An 8209-nucleotide genomic window follows, 5' to 3' on the forward strand; every position below is an offset into this window, starting at 1 on the left:
AAATATGCACAAACCAAGATAAATTGAAAGTAGACTAAAAAAAATCCAAATTATGTACATACCAAAATAAAATTGCAACTAACTAAAAAAGAATTCAAGATAGTTAAGTAGATACAAAAAGTCTAAAATTCATAACAAGAAAAGTAAAGGAAATGTTTGGAAAAGGAATTGAGTTTTATAACAAAACTTTTGCTTTATGCCTCCACCACTCTTGAATGTTGCACGGTCCACTGTGTGCGTGCTTACTTGATCAAGTTATCTATCACATGCATCCTCTGCATTTGTATCCATGGCCTAACTCTCATCCTTGGATTCATCCTCCATGGCCTTTGGCGAATCAACAGGGGCTGATCCAGGATCTCCACCTTTAATCTTTGCCGTAATCCACTAGAATCACCGCAAATTGCGGTACTCATTTTGGCAAACCTCTTAAAGGAGCTTTTGGACCATGCAGTACAATGGTTGGGCTGGAAGTGCTGCTACTTGATGAATAGATTTTTGATGGTATAGAATTTTACAAATGAATTCTCGTTGCAAGTATAGTTTCTAAACCAACAATAATCCTTTCATACAAAAATTTGGTTGTCACAAGTAACAAACCCCTAAAATAATAATCGAAGTATTCAAACCTCGGGTCATTCTCCATAGGAATTGCAATAAAGTGTTCTTATTATTGGCTATGAAGTATGTTTTGGGGTTTTTGAATTAAGAGACAAGAAATATAAATGGCAAAAGAAGTAAACTAATAACTAAGAAGGCTCTTGGCAAGGAATGAGAACTAGAAGTCCTATCCTCATTATCCTCCTGAATTGTGATAAGAATTGTCCATTTCTCCCACTTAGTTAACCTCTAACTATGAAGGAAAGTCAAGTGGATGAATTAACTTGAGTCCACAAGTCCTAATCTAATCATAATGAAAGACTAGCTTTAGTGGCATTCAAGTCAATTAGCAACTTCTAATTATCAATCAACAAAAGAATTAGATAACTCAAGAGTCACTAATTACTCAACCAAAGCTATTAGGAACAAAATATAATTCATAGCTAAAAGAAGCATTTCATCAAACATATAAAAGGCAATAAAGGTAAACAACATGAATTGCAAGAATTAAAGAGAGATCTAACTACAATGGCAAGATATCAATAATAAAAAACTAAATCAAACATGAAATGACATGGAATTCATAAATTACATTGAAAGGTAAATGGAAATCTACATAAGAATTCATAAGGCAAAAGGAAAATTGAAGCAAGAGAAGAAGTAGATCTAGATATAAGAGAAGAGAACTAAAATCCTAATCTAATCCTAATTCTAGAGAGAAGTGAGAGCTTCTCTCTCTAGAAACTAATTTTCCCTCCAAAACTAAACTAAACTAAAACTAATGTGATGGAAGGTGTTGACTCCCTGATGCTGGGGCATTTTGGCCAGTTTCACTGACCTTTTCTTTACTGTTTTATGGTAGTTTCATGCATTTTCTTAGGAAATAAGCAAGTTTTGGGTAAAATTTCACTTACATCTTGATTCAAGCAAACATGGTGTACTTTACATGATTTCATGAGAATTTTGCATGAATTATATGACAAATTGGATGATGCATGTCTCATGACTTGAATTAGAACTTTGATGCACTTTATTGTTTGATTTTAGGACAAAGGAAGCAAGGAAGAACCACGTTAGCAGCCACGTTAGTCTAACTAACGTGACCACTAACGTGGAATGGGAGCTAACTTGCAACGTTAATGAGAAAAATAATCGCCAATAACGTCCTCGAAAGCCATAATAGCCCACGTTAAGAGTCACGTTAACTAAGTTAACGTGAACTCTAACGTGGAAGAAAAAATTAAGGCCAACGTTAGTGACACTCACCTTTGTCACTAACGTTGGACCAAACTCATAAGTGGCCACGTTAAGAGCCACGTTAACTCAGTTAATGTGGACTCTAACGTTGGGAAGCAAAAGAGAAGCCAACGTTAGCGACACTCACCTTTGTCACTAACGTTGGCCAAGCCACAATAAGTCACGTTAGTTGCCACGTTAACTTAGTTAACATGGAAGCTAACGTGGAGAAAGCAAGTGATCGCCAACGTTAGTGACACTTACCTTTGTCACTAACGTTGGGATGTACCACCACAATCCACTATGAGCAACGTTAGCTCCAACGTTAACTTAGTTAACGTGGAAGCTAACGTGGATAAAGGAGATGATGAGCCAACGTTAGTGACACTCACCTTTGTCACTAACGTTGGAGATGGCTATCAACACCACGTTAGAAGCCACGTTAACCTAGTTAACATGGAGTCTAACGTGGGAAGTAAGGGCATCTTGGAACGTTAGTGACAAAGGTAAGTGTCACTAACATTCTCGAAGGATTGGCAAGCCTACGTTAAGAGCCACGTTAACTAAGTTAACGTAGACTCTAACGTAGGGGGAAGGGAGGACTCTCAACGTTATTGGAAAAGGTGAGTCCCAATAACGTGTGCGAAGGACCAAGAGGCAACGTTAGTGGTCACGTTGGTACCACTAACGTTGAAGTTAACGTGGATCATCCTTGGGTTAGGAATGTTAGTGAAAAAGGTGATTGTCACTAACGTTCTCGAACCCACACTCTCACTTAACGTTAATGCCACTAACGTCCTGAGCTAAACACCCTGCCTACTTCACACTTTCTCTCTGCAAGTAAAGCTAAGCCCACTGAAGAGGATAACTGCTTCAAACTCAAGATCCAAAGGCCCATATCCAAGACTTGAAGAACCAACTAGAAGATCAGAAGAGTAGTTAGTATATATAGGGGTAGTTTTGAATTAGAGAGGAGCTTTTGAAGGGGAGTTGGAAATTGGAGAACTACCCTCTGTATAATTTTACTTTTTCTGCACTTCTAGTTTTACTTTTCATAATGTATTTTCCATCTTTGTTTTCGATTTCCAGAGCTGTGAACAACTAAACCCCTTTCATTGGGTTAGGGAGCTCTGTTGTAATTTGATGGATCAATATTAGTTTTCATTATTCTTCTTCTATCTTTTCTCTTGATTTTACTAGAAAGCTTTCAATCTTCATCCAATTGGGTAGTTATCTTGGAAAAGAAGCTATTCATACTTGGATCTCTTCTGAACCTTGGAAGAGGAATGAAGAGATCATACTAGAAATGCTTTCTCATGTTGGACCAAATTGGGGTTGGATGGATATGGTGACTATAATTCTACCAACACTTGATTTGGGAATGCATGTGGTATAATCAGTGACCATACTTCATCTCTTATCATGAGCAATTGACCAAGAAATTGGCTATAGATCAAGATTTGAGAGATTGAATTACAAGGAATTGTAATTCGATCACTTAAGATTGCCAAGGAGATCAATGAATGCATTGATTGAGGAAGAGATGAAAATGAACTTGATCCGGAGAATGCAACATCTCCTAAGCCCAATGAATTCCCCATTTCTGATCTTACCCATTCTCTTTAATTTCTGCAATTTACTTTTATGAGCATCTTCCCCATTCCCATTTAAGATTCTGCAATTTACTTTCCGCCATTTACATTCAGCCCTTTATTTCTAGCAAGTTACATTTTCTGCTATTTACTTTCCCGCCATTTAATTTTCTGCAAATCTCAAATCAAATTCTGCTTCGCTCAACTAGAACATTCCTCTAATTAAAGTTGCTTGACCAATCAATCCCTGTGGGATTCGACCTCACTCTATTGTGAGTTTTTACTTGACGACAATTCGGTATACTTGCTGAAGGAAAATTATTGAGAGACAAGTTTCCGTGCATCACTCCCTCTTGAATTCTGCCTTAAATAGCCTCAGAAATAAGTTGGATCTGGGCCTGGGAAGCCCAGAATTTGCTCCCAGCATTTTGCCTCTAAATGAGTCACGTGCGAGCATCGACGCATACTTGTGGGTCACGCGTACGCGTCGCTTGACAATTTTCTATCCACGCGTACGCGTCATGTACGCATACACATCACCTTGCGACGTCACTTTCCATGCGTGCGCGTCTGCTGCGCGTGCGCGTCTGCTGCGCGTGCGCGTCGATCTCAGCATCCCGAATCCTTGTTTCTTCATGAGTTCTCCACTTGCATGCTTTTCCTCTCCATCCCTTTAATCCATTCCTAGCCTTTCCAATTTGAATTCACTAACAAACATATCAAGGCATCTAATGGAATCAAAGGTAAATCAAAATTAGCAATTAAGGGCCTAAAAAGCATGTTTTCATACTTAAGCACAAATTAGGAGACAATCATGAAACCATGCTATTTTCTTGGATAAATTTCAGAAAAGGTGATAAAATCCCCTAAATTAAGCACAAAATAAACCCTAAAAATAGGGTTTATCACTACTAGTGGTGGTAGTGCTAATGAAGAAGCCTCACTCACATTCTTCCTTCCCGAACCTTGCAGTTCCTGCGTTACCCATTTGTCGTAAGGAATGAATTGCTTTTCACTTGGCACACGGACCATAACACTGTTTGGCCTCGTAGGTATTTGATAAACCACTATTTTATGGTTTATATTGTGTTTAATTGTGTGGTTTTATCATGATCCTTACCCACTTATTCATTAAATTAGCATGAAATTATAATCCTTTCCTGAATTTATAACATGTTTGAAAACTACTTCCTAGAGACTTTAATTATGTATTTTTAATTCTTCTTTATTCCATTCAATGCCGTGATCTGTATGTTGAGTGTTTCAGACTTTATAGGACATGAATGAGTTGGAGATTGGAAAGGAAGCTAGCAAAAATGGAAGGAACACAAGAATTTGAGGAGATAACCAGCGAGAAGTGACGCGGTCGCATGGCTCACGTGACCGCGTGAAGGAGAGCGAATCGCAGTGACGCGGCCGCGCGGATTGGAAAAGCTCAGGCGACGCGGTAGCGTGGACGACGCGAACGCGTGGCAAGGAAAAGCACGAATGACGCGTCCGCATGGATGACGCGATCGCGTGACATGTGCGATCTGCATAATCTGCAGACTTCACTGGAGGCAATTTTGGACCTCATTTCGACCCAGTTTTTGGCCCGGAACAGCAGACTAGAGCCAGAGAATATGCAGAAACAAAGGACAACATTCATTCTAGATAGTTTACAGTTTTAGATCTAGTTTTTCTCCTCCTCTAGGTTTTTCTCTCTAGGTTTTAGAATTTCAATTTTGAGAATTGATCTTAGCATTGGAACATTGAGAAGAGTTATTTTTCCTCATCAAGACCTCGTCATTCTAGTTCGTTCTCTTAACTTGGTTTTATTCTTCCATGTTCTTTGTTTTGTTCAATTTTGTCATTAGAATACTTTCATGATTATTTGATACAAGGATTATTTCTTCCATTTTAATTTATTTCTCCATTCCAATAATCATGTCTTCTTTTAATTCCCTTTCATGTGTTATGGATTTATTGTTTGCAATGAGTGAGTAGTTCCCTCACTTGATGGGGAGTTGATTGAAAGGAACTCTTGAGTTGGAAGGATTGAAAGAAAAATTGTAATTGGGTTAACTGTTGAATTGTTATCTAATCACTAACACCAATCCCTTTGAACTAAGTGGGTTGCAACTCGTGAATAGATCTAGCATTCCAACTTGTTTGACTTTCCCTTACCTAGTAAAGGATAACTAAACAGAACAACCATTAATTATAAATTAATCTTGAGATCATTCCATCAATAATAGATATTCCAACTAATCAACTCCCAGTCAAGGCTTTTATTCATATTATTTAAATTTCCCCTTTTTAATTTTCCCTCTACTTAACTCAACTTTTTGGAACATCTGATTAATAAAATAGCACACTTTTCTGCAACTCGTTGGGAGACGACCTGGGACTTAAACTCCCAGTAATTTTTAATTTAAACTCTCTGTGACATATTTCTAAATTGATAGGTAGATTTTCGGTGAGTTAAGAACTATACTTGCAACATAACTATTTTAATAATTTTTAATTCATCAACTTCTGTCCCTCATCAATTTTTGGCGCCGTTGCCGAGGAGTTGCAATAGAGTGCTAAAGTTATTAATTAGAATTTATATACTTGCATTTTATTTTATTTTGCTACTATGAGCTGCATGTTTCTTCCGTCAAATGACGCGTTCACTTCCTGATCCGCGCTTGCTAATATTCGATCCTGAAATTGAAAGGACTATTTCACGAATAAGGCGAGAACAGCGTCGGTTAGTCCGCTCTGAGGGCGGATCTGAAAGTGAAATTGAGGAAGAAACCAGCCCCCGTTCTACTGATTCGGTTGTTTTACGTGCACAAGACATGGTAGCTAGGAGAGTTACATCCAGGAGGAAGGAGCCCCTGATTTTACAATGCAACCGTTTCAAGCGCATCATCCAGTGGTAGCTACAGATTTTGAAATAAAGATCACACTGCTAAATTTGATGCCCAAGTTTCATGGCCTACCTGCTCAAGAGCCTATCAAGCACTTGAGAGATTTCCAGGTAGCCTGTTCTACTGTCAGGCGTGATGGTACTGATGAAACTTCAATTTTGCTGAAAGCTTTCCCGTTTTCTCTCGAGAGAAAATCAAGAGAGTGGTACTACACTCAACCCATGGCAAATGTATCCAACTGGGATACACTCAGAAAGGTGTTTTTGGAGAAATTCTTTCCATCTGAAGTTACTGATAAACTGAGGAAGGATATTTCCACAATTGTTCAGGATGACAATGAAACTCTCTTTGAATACTGGGAGCGCTTCAATAATCTTCTGGAAGCATGCCCCCACCACAGGATTGACAAGATAGTATTACTTAGCTATGTCACACAGGGCATGAGGCCCCAAGATAAGACCACATTGGAAAGTGCTAGCAATGGGTCTATGAAGAAGTACAAAACCACCGATGAGGCTTGGCAATTGATCAGTGATTTAGCTGAATCTACTAGGAACCACAGGCAAAAGCAAGGCCGTTCAAAAGCCGTTGCAGAAGTATCCTCTAATAGAGAGACTGCTGCTCTAGCTCAGAGTATATGTGAGATGACCAACTTGCTGAAGCAGATGCAATTGAATCAACAACAAGCTCAGCAAGCTCCTCCACCACATAAAAACCAACAATTAGTCCCACAAAGAATTTGTAGAATCTGTGCTGATTACAGCCATTACACTGATGAATGCCCGCAGCTCCAACAAGAAGACAATATGGTGGCATCCACTCATAACTTCTATGACCGCCCCAACCAAGGGTACAATCAAAGTGGAAATAATAACCATGGATGGCAGGACAATTCTAACCAGAATTGGAGGGACAACAATAACAGAGGAGGTAGAGATAATCAGGGAAATCAGAGGTGGAATAATAACAACAACAGGCAGCAGAATCAACCTTACAGAGCACCTCACCTGAGGCAAAACTAAGGACCACAGAACAATCAACAGCAGACATCCTAATTTACTCATTCTTCTTTATCTCCTAATGAAGAGCTACTACAATCTTTTGAGCGAAGACAACAGACCATGGAAAATAACATGAATAGTATTAACGCCAGTGAATGGTCTCACCTCTACTTTTCAAGCTCTTATGTCACAGATTGGATCAACGCAAAATTCCAGTAACCAACCTTCAAGCTCCACTGGAATCCCCTCTCAACCATTACCCAATCCAAAGGGAGGCATTAATACAATCACCCTAAGGTCTGGAACCACACTACAGGAGAGGAATCAGGAGGAACCAAGCCCATCAGAACACACCTCAGCTGAAGAGGTAGTAGAAATAGAAGATGTTGAAGAGGAAGAGGACATACAGGACATAGCTGAAGAAGAAATAGCTCAACTACATGAGAAAGCACCAAAAGGCGCAGACACCACAGAGAACACTACTCCAATTCCATTTCCACAACTTGCAAGGAAGCCCAGGAAGCAGCTGGAACCCGACCCCAAAATGGTAGAAATATTCAAAAAGGTTGAGGTAACTGTTCCTCTTTTTTATGTTATTCAGCAGGTACCTAAATATGCAAAGTTTCTAAAAGACTTATGTATCAATAAAGACAAAATTAATGAATTAGAAACTATTCCTTTAGGTAGTTCTATATCTGCTTTAATGGGAGGATTACCTGAAAAATGTAGTGATCCAGGTCCTTGTATAGTTAGCTGTACTATTGGTGGTGTAGTAATTTATGATTGCATGTGTGATTTAGAAGCATGTGTCAGTATAATTCCTTTGTCTATATATGATATTTTGAGGCTCCCTCCCTTAAAAAGGTCGGCAGCTCGTTTTGTG

General features: G+C 38.9%; 1 non-coding gene across 1 annotated transcript; it reads right to left on the reverse strand.

Annotated features, from left to right (window-relative positions):
• Window positions 1-6621: 6621 nt before the first annotated feature.
• Window positions 6622-6728, reverse strand: LOC148576120 (small nucleolar RNA R71). Its single transcript, XR_015902876.1, has one exon. It is a non-coding gene; the product is annotated as a small nucleolar RNA R71 (small nucleolar RNA).
• Between the last annotated feature and the right edge of the window lie 1481 nt (window positions 6729-8209).

The sequence above is a fragment of the Arachis ipaensis genome, chromosome B1 (assembly GCF_059453495.1).
Source record: "Arachis ipaensis isolate K30076 ecotype BB chromosome B1, ASM5945349v1, whole genome shotgun sequence".
Lineage (NCBI taxonomy): Eukaryota > Viridiplantae > Streptophyta > Magnoliopsida > Fabales > Fabaceae > Arachis > Arachis ipaensis.